Consider the following 15,589-nt stretch of genomic DNA (forward strand, 5'->3'; position numbering starts at 1 on the left):
GCCCTTGTCTCGGCCAGCCGCGTGTCAGAATTGGCGGCTTTATCCTGTAAAAGCCCTTATCTGATCTTCCATTCAGACAGGGCGGAATTGAGGACTCGTCCTCATTTTCTCCCTAAGGTGGTTTCAGCGTTTCATCTGAACCAACCTATTGTGGTACCTGCGGCTACTAGTGACTTGGAGGACTCCAAGTTGTTGGACGTAGTCAGGGCCCTGAAAATATGTTTCCAGGACGGCTGGAGTCAGAAAATCTGACTCGCTGTTTATCCTGTATGCACCCAACAAGCTGGGTGCTCCTGCTTCTAAGCAGACTATTGCTCGTTGGATTTGTAATACAATTCAGCTTGCACATTCTGTGGCAGGCCTGCCACAGCCAAAATCTGTAAAAGCCCATTCCACAAGGAAGGTGGGCTCATCTTGGGCGGCTGCCCGAGGGGTCTCGGCTTTACAACTTTGCCGAGCAGCTACTTGGTCAGGGGCAAACACGTTTGATACCCTGGCTGAGGAGGACCTGGAGTTCTCTCATTCGGTGCTGCAGAGTCATCCGCACTCTCCCGCCCGTTTGGGAGCTTTGGTATAATCCCCATGGTCCTTACGGAGTTCCCAGCATCCACTAGGACGTCAGAGAAAATAAGAATTCACTTACCAATAATTCTATTTCTCGTAGTCCGTAGTGGATGCTGGGCGCCCATCCCAAGTGCGGATTGTCTGCAATACTTGTACATAGTTATTGTTAACTAAATCGGGTTATTGTTGTTGTGAGCCATCTATCCAGAGGCTCCTCTGTTATCATGCTGTTAACTTGGTTCAGATCACAAGTTGTACGGTGTGATTGGTGTGGCTGGTATGAGTCTTACCCGGGATTCATAAATCCTTCCTTATTGTGTACGCTCGTCCGGGCACAGTATCCTAACTGAGGCTTGGAGGAGGGTCATAGGGGGAGGAGCCAGTGCACACCAGGTAGTCCTAAAGCTTTACTTTTGTGCCCGGTCTCCTGCGGAGCCGCTGTTCCCCATGGTCCTTACGGAGTTCCCAGCATCCACTACGGACTACGAGAAATAGAATTATCGGTAAGTAAATTCTTATTATTTCAATGTGCCTTGGCAATATTTAAATCTTGTTCAGTGTGCCGCGAATTGTAGAAGGTTGAAAATATCTTCCGTACAGTGACCTGGAACCCCAATTAGTGAACCGTGTTCGCTCACCATGCTTTGGGCAAGGTTACTATTCCTAATCGTAGTCCTCATGGATCGTTAAGTATGAAAAAGGTAAAAAAAAAAAATTTGTGAAAAACTCCTGTCGACCTTTTGACCTGTCAACCTAGTTACTGTCGACCTAGAGACCAGATCCCATATTAATGTGTACAAGTAACTTTATAAATTTATTTTATACGTTGTCCCTGTACTTCACTATATCGTGGAAACTGCCTACCAATTTAAGGAACACATGGCCCAGCATAGGAATGTAATACATTTTAGCCCCCGAGGGCAAACAGATTGATCATCCTGTGGCTAAACATTTTATGGATTATAAACAGTCTGTCAACTTTTAAGATACAAGATGATAGACTTTGTTCAGGAGGATCATAGAGGAGGAGACAGAGCAAAGATCTTACTCCGAGGGAAGTGCGGTGGATCCATGACCTGGACACTGTGAGGCTTAACTGTTTTTATAAATATAGGTATTTATGCAGTTCTTGATTTAGATCTAGGTCGTCTTGAACCGGCTATACTGCTGCCTCCATGTATATGTTGCTCTATTCCGAGCTTTCAGTAGTAAATATTTTCTATAATCTAGGGATTTGTCAGCATTTGTGTATTTTTTTTTTTCTTTCTATTTTTGTAATCATGTAACTATGCAGTGTTTATCCTGTTTCTACCTATTGATGGTTATTATAAACACTATACTAAGCACACTGTTACCAGCAATCAACGACATTGTGGGTGCGATTGAATGCTCGGAGTGGGACATGGCGTGGCTAGTGTGAACACTGGGTGAAGTTGTTTAAGGTAAGAATCTATGTCTGTCAAGCTGTCCTGATGAAGATAAATTGAAACGTTGATAGCCAGCCCGGTGTACTGGTGTTTTCTCCGGCAGGATCCACAGGTTATCCACAGGATAACAATGGATATGATGGAGCGACAGCGGATTTGCACCAAACGATCACAAGCTTTCATACCTCGACCGACTTTTTTTATCCTGGCACAATCACAGGAAAAGCTTCTGTGCCATCTCCAACAGACAATAACTTGTCTGCAGAGACACGGGTGGATCATAAATTGGGCAAAGTCATCTCTGGTTCCGTCACAACAGATGACTCTCACTGGGGTGGTACTGAATTAAAGTCTGCAGAAAATTGATTACCTCGGAACAAGATATCCATGGTACAGTCAAGTACTCAGAAGTTGTTACACAGTCAGACAATATCAATCCACGCAGCTGTGCGACTGATGGGTTTGATGGTGTCAACAATCGACATGGTGGAGTATGAACAGTTCCACTCAAGACCTCGGCAGCGTCTGATTCTGGCCAGATGGAATGGAATACATCAGACAATAAAGAAACAGACTATGGTAATTTCACACAAGGTAGAAAAGTCATCAGCCTGGTGGCTACAGACATTCCATCTAGACAAAGGGAGAACCTTTTTGGATATCAGATGGGGAATCCTGACCACAGATGCTAGTCTTCAGGACTGGGGAGCAGTGTCCGGAAAATTATGGTTCCAGGGACAATGGACCACAGAAGAAAGGGGCCTGCCGATAAATCGGTTAGAACTTCGGGCCATATACATGGCAATGATTCAGGCAAAGGACACTCTTCAAGGAAGACCAGTCCAGATCCGCTCTGACAATTTAACGGCAGGGGCATACCTCAACCATCTGGGAGGAACGCGCAGCCAAACAGCAATGAAGGAGGTAAGTCACATACTAAAGTGGGCAGAATTCTGTCTTCCAGCATTGTCTGCAGTATTCGTTCTAGGAGTCCTAAACTGGGAAGCGGACTTTCTCAGTTGACACACCATCCAAGCAAGCGAATGGGCTCTACACCCGGAAGTTGTCTTTCAGACTCTTTGATAGACAAGTGGGGTTTGCCAGAGATAAATCTCATGGCGTCCCGTCTGAACAACAAAGTGGCCGCATACGGGGCAAGAACAAAGGATCCCGGAGCGATCTTTGTGGACGTCTTGTCCGTGAAATGGGATTTTCATCTGGCGTATCGATTTCCTCCGATCATCCTGCTACCAGTGTGGTGAGAAAAATAAAAGAAGCAAAGGGTGCCGTGATTGTAATAGCTCCGGCTTGGCCCAGAAGGCATTGGTTCACAAATCTGCAGAGAATGTCGATGGATGGGCCACTTCTGCTTCCTCAATGTCCAGATCTACTAATGCAGGGTCCTTGTTATCACAGGCATCTGGATCGACTATCGTTGACTGCGTGGCTCTTGAAACCTCTATCCTGAAGTCAAGAGGATTCTCGCTACAGGTAATTAAAACAATGCTCAGAGCGAGGAAACCCTCCTCAGCTCGCATTTATCACTGAATATGGTAGGCCAATATTCATGGTGTAGCGAAAGAAATATGGACCCAAAATATTTCCAAGTTTCCAGGGTCTTAGATTTCCTTCAGGCGGGAATGGATAAGGGTTTGAAGGTGGCTTCCTTGAGAGTACAAGTATCAGCATTGACTGTATGGTTCCAAAAGAAAATTGCCAATTTACAGGATGTGCGTACTTTTTCCAGGGAATGCTGCACATTCAATCTCCTTTTTGTTCCTCCTACAGTGCCTTGGGACTTAAGTCTAGTCCTTAAAGCCCTTCAAGTTGCTCCATTTGAACCACTTAATAAAGTGGATCTTAAATGGTTGGCAGCTAAAGTTCTCTTTCTACTGACTATGGCATCAGCTAGAAGAGTGTCAGATTTAGGAGCGCTGTCATGTTCTCTTTTTCTGATTTTTTTTTTTTTTTTGTTTTTTTTATCCAGATAATGCCCTTCTCAGAACTAGGTCTGGGTATCTTCCTAAGGTGGTGCCTAAATTTCATCTTAATGAAGAAATTGTAGTCCCGGGACTTCCCGCGGGAAATGCGTCTCGGGGACATAGTCCGAGCATTAAGGATCTACGTGGATCGCACCACTGCCATCAGAAAGACAGATTCTCTTAATTTTTTACGGAATCCACAAGAGCGGATGGCCTGCCAATAAATAGGTGCTGGCTGGAGGGCTTCGAATGACTATTTCGGATGCATATTCTCAAGCGGATCTCCCTGTTCCGGCTAATGTCTCTGTTCACTCTACTCGTAAGGTAGGTCCTTCATAGGCAGCACAACATGGTGCTTCAGCAGAACAGATATGTAAAGCAGCCACAGTGTCTTCCATTAACACATTCATTAGACATGCTAGGAGACTTTTGCCTCTCATGACGCTGAATTCGGGCGTAAGGTTCTGTCCTATCAGGAGCATCCACACCAATAAAATTGCTTTGGGAAATCCTATTGTAATCCATTGGATAACCTGTGGACCCTGCCAGAGAAATATGTTATGGTAAGAACTTACCATTGATAATGGTATTTCTCCTAAGTCCACAGGTTCCACAGGGATCCCACCCTGACGCACCAGATTTGAGGATCTTGCTACTCACTAACTTCTTCCTTCTTTTACGGAAGGGTGTGCATGTGTGTTCTTCTCGCATGATTAGGGCTCTACATGATGCTCCTGCCTAGATGCTTTGGAATTAACTGATTTGCCTGAGCCAGTTGGCGGGGATATATGGAAGGGCCTGTTGCATCCTGGGAGGACTGAAAGCTTGTGATCGTTTGGTGCCAATCCACTGTCACTCCATCATATACCATTGTTATCCTGTGGAACCTGCAGACTAAGGAGAAATACCGTTATCAATGGTAAGTTCTTACCTAAACGTATATTTCTTTGTCTCTAAATCCGAAGTGCTGTGAACTCGCGCTTCTATATTATGACCACGGACGTTGCGCTCTCTCTCTGTTATAATATATGTGTATGTATGTGTGTGTGTGTACGTGTGTCCCTTTGGTGACATAACAGGAGGCCAGAGGCTGCTGTGATCTAATTAGAATACAAGGTGTTACCCCTGCCAGGGTGTAATTAGCATTTCCCATTATAGTTAAGTGACTTTAGGAGTATTTACACCTCATTTACGAGACAAGGATCTGGGCACGAGAAGCTGCTGTGCGGAATAAATATATACTAATGTTATAAGACCCTAATTTATGTCTCAACCCTCAGTGTAAGAATTCCTCCAGGAAACTACTGCACAGAGATGAGACCGCTGATAGCTGATGGAGGAGCTGCTGGGTGGATAAAGGTGTAAACAAAAACAAAAAAAAGACTGATGGAAGAATCTCCAGTGTAAGGTAATTTTATTATACCTAAGAATATGTTGGTACTTACTGTGGCAGTATGTAAGTAAATTGCATTGGATTTAAAGGCCATAGTCACCATCTGGCAAGATAGGAGCGTATACAAAAGTTACGGCCTGCACCCATCCTCAAGGGTAATGAGAATACTGATTGGACAGTTTGGATGCTTTATCAAGAACTATTTAAACTAGCAGAGGGGGGCAGTGAACCAAATAGGAATAAAGCAATCTGCTCCTCCATCCCAGAGATATGGTTTCTGCAGGCATAGGGAATAGGAAGCATACCCATAGCAACAGAAGATAATTCATATCAAAACCAAATAAACAGGCAGAGAGATGAACATAGCTAGGAATAGGAAAAGCACAAACAACTGTAAAAGCTGTGTGTGCAAATGCTTGGAGCTTAGGAAATAAAATCCCAGAACTCATTGCAAAAGTGACAAGGGATGATCTAGATATTGTGGCAATTACAGAGTCATGGTACAATGAAATATACTTTATTTAGAAAGGACAGAATGGGAAAAATCGGAGGAGGGGTAGCAATGTATGTAAAAATAATATAAACACTACCTTTAATACAAAGTATTGACAAAAACTGAGGCCCTTTGGGTGACCATAGAAACAGGGGAGAAGTCAATTTTTCGTATTAGTGTGATAAACAGGCTACCAGGTCAGGAAGAAGAACTGGACAAGAAACTATCATGTCGAACAAACCTTATTGACTTTTTTTGACTGTGTGACTAAAGTGATAAATAAAGATGGAGCTGTGGATATAGCTTATCCATTCTTTAATGATGCTTTTGACACTGTCCCACATCGCAGACTTCTAAATAAACTTGAAAGCTTGGGCTTGGATACTAAGATGGTTGAATGGATAAGAACTTGGTTGCAGGATAGAAATGGAGAGTTGTAGTAAATGGAGTGCATTCATAGGAGGGAAATGTTACACGTGGAGTACCCCAGGTATGTGTACTTGGACCAGTGCTTTTTAATATCTTTATTGGTGACATTGCCAATTGCATTAAAGGGAAAGTTTGCCTTTTTGCAGGTGACACAAAGGTATGCAACAGGGTAGACACACCAGGAGGGGTAAAACATGATTGAGGATCTAGGTAGACTAGAGGAATAGTCAAGGCAATTACAGTTTAATGACAAAAAAAGCAAAATCATGCACTTGCGTCTCAAAAATCCAGAGGCTAAATATTGTATTAATGGCACTATACTGGAAACTACTGAAGAGGAAAGGGATCTAGGAGTCACTATTTCAGGTGACTTAAAGGCAGGCAAGCAATGTAATAGCAATGAGGAAGGATAGTCAGATGCTTAGTTGCATAGGGAGAGGAATCCGCAGCAGAAAAAAGTAATGATGCCACTTTATGGGTCATTGGTATGGCTTCATCTAGAATACTGTTCAATTCTGGAGGCCATATTTTCAGAAAGATATTAATACATTAGAGACAGTACAAAGAAGGGCAACTAAAAGTTCAGGAGGGGAACATTCTTCAAATTAAGAGAAGTAATAGGACATGAGGACATGCAGACTGGAGGGAGGGAGGTTCAGGGGAAATTTTAGGAAAAATTACTTCACAGAAAGAGTAGTGGACAAATGGAATAGCCTCTCATCAGAGGTGGTAGAGGGTAAGACGGTAAAGCAATTTAAACATGCATGGGATAGACATAAGGATATCCTTACAAAGAAATAAGGATCAAATAAGGTTTAAGTTAAAAATATGGTAAAAAAGGGTAGACTAGATGGGCCAAGTGGTTCTTATCTGCCATCAAATTCGATGTTTCTGTGTTATCTGTTCACATGGGGAATAAAAGCCAGGTGTAAGTACGCCTCATGGCTGCATTAGAGAGTCTGGAAGACTCCACATTCAGAATAGGCTGTGGGCTGTTTATGCTGCCCTGTTGAGTATGAGTAGGCCTGGGTGTTACCCTGCAGGACGAAGTCTGTGAGTAGGCTTGAGCCTTTGATATACAGTACCTGTGAAAGGCAGAACTGGATAGTCTTTTGAGACTTTTATTTGCAGATTAAGTATCCTGAATGTGGGCTAGGCATTTATTTTCTGTTCATTTGTGATGTTCCATTTACTGTATGCTGAAAGTAAAGCACCATTCTGCTTATTTACCTGAAAAGCTGTGTTGGATCCTGATTGATCCTGCACAAGTTCACCCCTCTAGCGATCTCATTAACCCAAGTCATCACACTACACAAACATTTGTAGATATTGTGATCAATACTTCAGGTTAGTATATAAAGGGATATCTAGGTGGCAGCTCCTTCATAGTGTCTTACATATTACTCTGTGCATCAGGTTAGTATATATAAAGGGGTATCTACGTGGCAGCTCCTTTATAGTGTCTTACATTTTACTCCGTGCTTCAGGTTAGCATATATAATGGGGTATCTAGATGGCAGCTCATTCATAATAACTTATATATAGGGCCAGATTCAAATGTTACTTTCCCCCAGCCGTGATCTAATGTTACTGCCGACGGGCGCGACAAGTTCATTCCAGCTCGCTAGCCGTGGAGGTAATGAGCTGAAATGCACATAAAGAGACCCATTTTGGTGCCCAAACGGGTCTTTTCACGATCGCACCAATTAGCTTTGCGCTCCTAAAGCCGACTCTACTGGGCGTGATAATGGGTGTCATTTGAATATCGCCCCTTTATCACCCATCACTTCAGACGGGAGATAGTGGACGTGTTAAGATTTGAATTCGCCCCTTTGAATCTGCTGTAGGAGGTTAGAGGTCTCTGTGCTGCATATCTGACAACATACACAAATATAATAATGGTAAATGGCTGCATCATATTGGTGTATAAATTGTGTTCTGTATAAAATAACACATACTGTAAAAGTAGATTTAACCTGATAACCTTTATGCTTTTAAATATAAACTTTTTTTTATTTTCTCTAACGTCCTAGTGGATGCTGGGGACTCCGTCAGGACCATGGGGATTAGCGGCTCCGCAGGAGACAGGGCACAAAAATAAAGCTTTAGGATCAGGTGGTGTGCACTGGCTCCTCCCCCTATGACCCTCCTCCAAGCCTCAGTTAGGTTTTTGTGCCCGTCCGAGCAGGGTGCAATCTAGGTGGCTCTCCTAAAGAGCTGCTTAGAAAAAGGTTTTAGGTTTTTTATTTTCAGTGAGTCCTGCTGCCAACAGGCTCACTGCATCGAGGGACTTAGGGGAGAGAAGTCAACTCACCTGCGTGCAGGATGGATTGGCTTCTTAGGCTACTGGACACCATTAGCTCCAGAGGGATCGAACACAGGCCCAGCCATGGAGTCCGGTCCCGGAGCCGCGCCGCCGACCCCCCTTGCAGATGCCGAAGATGGAAGAGGTCCAGAAGCAGGCGGCAGAAGACTTTTCAGTCTTCCTGAGGTAGCGCACAGCACTGCAGCTGTGCGCCATTGTTGTCAGCACACTTCACACAGCGGTCACGGAGGGTGCAGGGCGCTGGGGGGGCGCCCTGGGCAGCAATGTATAATACCTTTTTATGGCTAAAAAATACATCACATATAGCCCTTGAGGCTATATGGATGTATTTAACCCCTGCCAGATCTCACAAACTCCGGAGAAGAGCCCGCCGAAATAGGGGGCGGGGCTTATTCTCCTCAGCACACAGCGCCATTTTCCTGCTCAGCTCCGCTGTGAGGAAGGCTCCCAGGACTCTCCCCTGCACTGCACTACAGAAACAGGGTAAAACAGAGAGGGGGGGCACTTTTTTTGGCGATATTACTATATTTAAGCTGCTATAAGGATACAACACTTATATAGGGTTGTTCCCATATATATTATAGCGCTTGGGTGTGTGCTGGCAAACTCTCCCTCTGTCTCCCCAAAGGGCTAGTGGGGTCCTGTCTTCAATAGAGCATTCCCTGTGTGTCTGCTGTGTGTCGGTACGTGTGTGTCGACATGTATGAGGACGATGTTGGTGTGGAGGCAGAGCAATTGCCGGTAATGGTGATGTCACCCCCCAGGGAGTCGACACCGGAATGGATGGCTTTGTTTATGGAATTACGTGATAATGTCAGCACATTACAAAAATCAGTTGACGACATGAGACGGCCGGAAAACCAGTTAGTACCTGCCCAGGCGTCTCAGACACCGTCAGGGGCTGTAAAACGCCCTTTACCTCAGTCGGTCGACACAGACCCAGACACGGACACTGAATCTAGTGTCGACGGTGAAGAAACAAACGTATTTTCCAGTAGGGCCACACGTTATATGATCACGGCAATGAAGGAGGCTTTGCATATCTCTGATACTACAAGTACCACAAAAAGGGGTATTATGTGGGGGGTGAAAAAACTACCTGTAGTTTTTCCTGAATCAGAGGAATTGAATGATGTATGTGACAGATAGAAAAGTGCTAATTTCAAAGAAGTTATTGGCATTATACCCTTTCCCGCCAGAGGTTAGGGCGCGCTGGGAAACACCCCCTAAGGTGGATAAGGCGCTCACACGCTTATCAAAACAAGTGGCGTTACCGTCTCCTGATACGGCCGCCCTCAAGGATCCAGCTGATAGGAGGCTGGAAACTACCCTAAAAAGTATATACACACATACTGGTGTTATACTGCGACCAGCCATCGCCTCAGCCTGGATGTGCAGTGCTGGGGTGGTCTGGTCGGATTCCCTGACTGAAAATACTGATACCCTGGATAGGGACAGCATTTTACAGACTTTAGAGCAATTAAAGGATGCTTTTCTTTATATGCGAGATGCTCAGAGGGATATTTGCACTCTGGCATCGAGAGTAAGTGCGATGTCCATATCTGCCAGAAGAAGTTTATGGACACGACAGTGGTCAGGTGATGCGGATTCCAAACGGCATATGGAAGTATTGCCGTATAAAGGGGAGGAATTATTTGGCGTCGGTCTATCGGATTTGGTGGCCACGGCAACTGCCGGGAAATCCACCTTTTTACCTCAGACCCCCTCCCAACAGAAAAAGACACCGTCTTTTCAGCCGCAGTCCTTTCGGTCCTATAAGAAGCGGGCAAAAGGACAGTCATATCTGCCCCGAGGCAGAGGAAAGGGTAAGAGAGGGCAGCAAGCAGCTCCTTCCCAGGAACAGAAGCCCTCCGCGGGTTCTGCAAAGCCCTCAGCATGACGCTGGGGCTTTACAAGCGGACTCGGGAACGGTGGGGGGTCGACTCAAGAATTTCAGCGCGCAGTGGGCTTGCTCACAGGTGGACCCCTGGATCCTGCAGGTAGTATCTCAGGGTTACAGGTTGGAATTCGAGAAGTCTCCCCCTCACCGGTTCCTAAAGTCTGCTTTGCCAACGTCTCCCTCAGACAGGGCGACGGTATTGGAAGCCATTCACAAGCTGTTTTCTCAGCAGGTGATAGTCAAGGTACCCCTCCTACAACAGGAAAAGGGGTATTACTCCACGCTATTTGTGGTACCGAAGCCGGACGGCTCGGTAAGACCTATTCTAAATCTGAAATCTTTGAACCTGTACATACAAAAATTCAAGTTCAAGATGGAATCACTCAGAGCAGTGATAGCGAATCTGGAAGAAGGGGACTTTATGGTGTCCCTGGACATAAAAGATGCTTACCTGCATGTCCCAATTTGCCCTTCACATCAAGGGTACCTCAGGTTCGTGGTGCAAAACTGTCATTATCAGTTTCAGACGCTGCCGTTTGGATTGTCCACGGCACCTCGGGTCTTTACCAAGGTAATGGCCGAAATGATGATTCTTCTGCGAAGAAGAGGCGTATTAATTATCCCTTACTTGGACGATCTCCTGATAAGGGCAAGGTCCAGAGAACAGCTGGAGGACGGAGTAGCACTAACCCAAGTAGTGCTGCAACAACACGGGTGGATTCTGAATTTTCCAAAATCTCAGTTGACCCCGACAACACGTCTGCTGTTCCTGGGAATGATTCTGGACACGGTTCAGAAAAAGGTGTTTCTTCCGGAGGAGAAAGCCAGGGAGTTATCCGAACTTGTCAGGAACCTCCTAAAACCAGGAAAAGTGTCTGTGCATCAATGCACAAGAGTCCTGGGAAAGATGGTGGCTTCTTACGAAGCAATCCCATTCGGCAGATTCCACGCACGAACTTTTCAGTGGGATCTGCTGGACAAATGGTCCGGATCGCATCTGCAGATGCATCAGCGGATAACCTTATCGCCACGGACAAGGGTGTCTCTTCTGTGGTGGTTGCAGAGTGCTCATCTGTTAGAAGGCCGCAGATTCGGCATACAGGACTGGGTCCTGGTGACCACGGATGCCAGTCTGAGAGGCTGGGGAGCGGTCACACAGGGAAGAAACTTCCAGGGAGTATGGTCAAGCCTGGAGATGTCTCTTCACATAAATATACTGGAGCTAAGAGCGATTTACAATGCTCTAAGCCTGGCAAAACCCCTGCTTCAGGGTCAGCCGGTGTTGATCCAGTCGGACAACATCACGGCAGTCGCCCACATAAACAGACAGGGCGGCACAAGAAGCAGGAGAGCAATGGCAGAAGCTGCAAGGATTCTTCGCTGGGCGGAAGATCATGTGATAGCACTGTCAGCAGTGTTCATTCCGGGAGTGGACAACTGGGAAGCAGACTTCCTCAGCAGACACGATCTACACCCGGGAGAGTGGGGACTTCATCCAGAAGTCTTCCACATGATTGTGAACCGTTGGGAAAAACCAAAGGTGGATATGATGGCGTCTCGCCTCAACAAAAAACTGGACAGGTATTGCGCCAGGTCAAGAGACCCTCAGGCAATAGCTGTGGACGCTCTGGTAACACCGTGGGTGTTCCAGTCAGTGTATGTGTTTCCTCCTCTGCCTCTCATACCCAAAGTACTGAGAATTATACGGCAAAGGGGAGTAAGAACGATACTCGTGGCTCCGGATTGGCCAAGAAGGACTTGGTACCCGGAACTTCAGGAGATGCTCACGGAAAATCCGTGGCCTCTACCTCTAAGACGGGACCTGATTCAGCAGGGACCGTGTCTATTCCAAGACTTACCGCGGCTGCGTTTGACGGCGTGGCGGTTGAACGCCGAATTCTAAGGGAAAAAGGCATTCCAGAAGAGGTCATTCCTACACTGGTTAAAGCCAGGAAGGAGGTGACTGCACAACATTATCACCGCATTTGGAGAAAATATGTTGCGTGGTGTGAGGCCAGGAAGGCCCCCACGGAGGAATTTCAATTGGGTCGATTCCTACATTTCCTGCAAACAGGATTGTCTATGGGCCTCAAGTTGGGGTCCATTAAGGTTCAAATTTCGGCCCTGTCGATTTTCTTCCAGAAAGAATTGGCTTCAGTTCCTGAAGTCCAGACTTTTGTAAAAGGAGTACTACATATACAGCCCCCGGTTGTGCCCCCAGTGGCTCCGTGGGACCTTAATGTAGTTTTGGATTTTCTCAAATCCCATTGGTTTGAGCCACTCAAATCGGCGGATTTGAAATATCTTACATGGAAAGTAACCATGCTACTGGCCCTGGCTTCAGCCAGGAGAGTGTCAGAATTGGCGGCTTTATCGTATAAAAGCCCATATCTGATTTTCCATTCGGACAGGGCAGAACTGCGGACGCGTCCTCATTTTCTGCCTAAGGTGGTGTCAGCGTTCACCTGAACCAGCCTATTGTGGTGCCTGCGGCTACTAGCGATTTGGAGGATTCCAAGTTGCTGGACGTTGTCAGGGCATTGAAAATATATATTCAAGGACGGCTGGAGTCAGAAAATCTGACTCGCTGTTTATACTGTATGCACCCAACAAGCTGGGTGCTCCTGCTTCTAAGCAGACGATTGCTCGTTGGATTTGTAGCACAATTCAACTTGCACATTCTATGGCAGGCCTGCCACAGCCTAAATCTGTCAAGGCCCATTCCACAAGGAAGGTGGGCTCATCCTGGGCGGCTGCCCGAGGGGTCTCGGCATTACAACTCTGCCGAGCAGCTACGTGGTCGGGGGAGAACACGTTTGTAAAATTCTACAAATTTGATACCCTGGCTAAAGAGGACCTGGAGTTCTCTCATTCGGTGCTGCAGAGTCATCCGCACTCTCCCGCCCGTTTGGGAGCTTTGGTATAATCCCCATGGTCCTGACGGAGTCCCCAGCATCCACTAGGACGTTAGAGAAAATAAGATTTTACTTACCGATAAATCTATTTCTCGTAGTGGATGCTGGGCGCCCATCCCAAGTGCGGATTGTCTGCAATACTTGTACATAGTTATTGTTACAAAAAAATCGGGTTGTTCTTGTTGTGAGCCGTCTGTTCAGAGGCTCCTACGTTGTCATACTGTTAACTGGGTTCAGATCACAAGTTGTACGGTGTGATTGGTGTGGCTGGTATGAGTCTTACCCGGGATTCAAAATCCTTCCTTATTGTGTACGCTCGTCCGGGCACAGTATCCTAACTGAGGCTTGGAGGAGGGTCATAGGGGGAGGAGCCAGTGCACACCACCTGATCCTAAAGCTTTATTTTTGTGCCCTGTCTCCTGCGGAGCCGCTAATCCCCATGGTCCTGACGGAGTCCCCAGCATCCACTACGGACTACGAGAAATAGATTTATCGGTAAGTAAAATCTTATTTTTTTTTTACAGAACAAATAAGGAGCAGGATTCCCACTAAGAATATTAGAAAACACTGTGGAAAGGGACATTGTTCTCTGATCAGCCCAAACCTTCTACAGCGAATTAGTTTCTCATCTAATACATGATGAATCGCAAAGGAGAGAAACCTCATCTGTGCTCTGAGTGTGACAGATGTTTTACATATATATCACAGCTTCTCGTACATCAGAGGATTCACACAGGAGAGAAACCATTTATATGTTCTGAGTGCAGCAAATGTTTTTCCCAGAAATCATACCTTGTTATCCATCAGAGGAGTCACACGGGAGAAAAACCATATACATGTTCTGAGTGTGGCAAGTGTTTTACTGAGAAGAAACAACTTTATAGACATCAGATGTATCATACAGGAGTGAAGCCGTATAAATGCTCTGAATGTGGCAAGCGGTTTGCCAGGAATAAACCACTTGTTATACATCAGAGGATTCACACAGGAGAGAAACCATATAAATGTTCTGAATGCGGCAGGTGTTTTACTAACAAACATCACCTTGTTGGTCATCAGAGAGATCACACAGGAGAGAAGCCATTCAAATGTGAATGTAGTATGTGTTTTAAAACTAAGCAACAACTTGTTAAACATCAGAGGAGCCACACAGGAGAGAAACCATATAGATGCTCTGAATGTACCATGTGTTTTTCCCAAAAGGTACATCTTGTCTGTCATCAGAGGACTCACACAGGAGAGAAACCATTTAAATGCTCTGATTGCTCCAAGTGTTTTAGCAAAAAGTCACATCTTGATAGACATCAGAAGACTCACACGAGATAATGCATTTACATGTGTTGAATGAAGTAAGAGTTTACTAGAAAAACAACACTTGGTTATCACATGGTGGTCACTCTGAGATCCCAAGGAGCATATCCAATTAGATGTGGGGTTAAGAACCGGTGGGGTTCACACCCAGCACTATTAAATTATTTAGTATTTTTCCTGTGTGGCATAATTACCTATACATTGTGCATAAAATGTGTAAGAAATGGGTTTCCCTGTGCATTAACCATTTGCCTGACATACTGTAGTTGCATTGTTTGCACCCTCTCCAGGCAGTACATTATCTGATCTAGTCACAAAGAAACCGTCCAGTCAGATACAGAGTAGCCAACTGCCGGAAGCTGATAATCTTGCAGCTGCTGTTTCATAGAGGGACCTACCGGCCGCTCTGCTCTTTGCACTCTACCCTAGTGTCTGCTGCCAATCACTGTTGATCGGTCAGCATGGTGGGACCCACCTACCCAGCAGCTGCACAGAGGATTCAGCCACCCGGGGAATATAAATTAAACACTTTTTTTCAATTATTAGAACATAAAATATAGTAATAAAGGAATCAATAGGTCTGATAAAGTGATAAATATATTAATAGGTCTGGTGCATCCAATGGTGGTACTGATCTCTGTAATATACAGCTGTTCTGCTCGTGCACGTGCTGGGACTAGTAAAGAGATCTCTATCCAGTGAAGAGTTCCAGCAGCTCTGCTCAGGACTGCGATTCTTTCTATATGGTCAGTTCAGTTATATGTGGCTCTCTCGTATCCATGAATAAGTGTGGCTATATGGGGATGCAGTCAATTGACCTACAATCAAATCCCTACGGTCAAAATACCG

At 45.5% G+C, this 15,589-nt stretch overlaps 1 long non-coding RNA gene across 1 annotated transcript in view; it reads left to right on the forward strand.

Moving 5' to 3' along the window:
- Positions 1-14,916, forward strand: part of LOC134936153 (uncharacterized) — a 61,751-nt gene extending 46,835 nt beyond the window's left edge. Inside the window, exons 2-3 of the long non-coding RNA XR_010180465.1 lie at positions 5,254-5,381; positions 13,954-14,916. This is a non-coding gene — a long non-coding RNA (uncharacterized LOC134936153). The remainder of the gene's footprint in view (positions 1-5,253; positions 5,382-13,953) is intronic.
- The last annotated feature ends 673 nt before the right edge of the window (positions 14,917-15,589 follow it).

Source organism: Pseudophryne corroboree, chromosome 6 (genome assembly GCF_028390025.1).
Source record: "Pseudophryne corroboree isolate aPseCor3 chromosome 6, aPseCor3.hap2, whole genome shotgun sequence".
Classification (NCBI taxonomy): Eukaryota; Metazoa; Chordata; class Amphibia; order Anura; family Myobatrachidae; genus Pseudophryne; species Pseudophryne corroboree.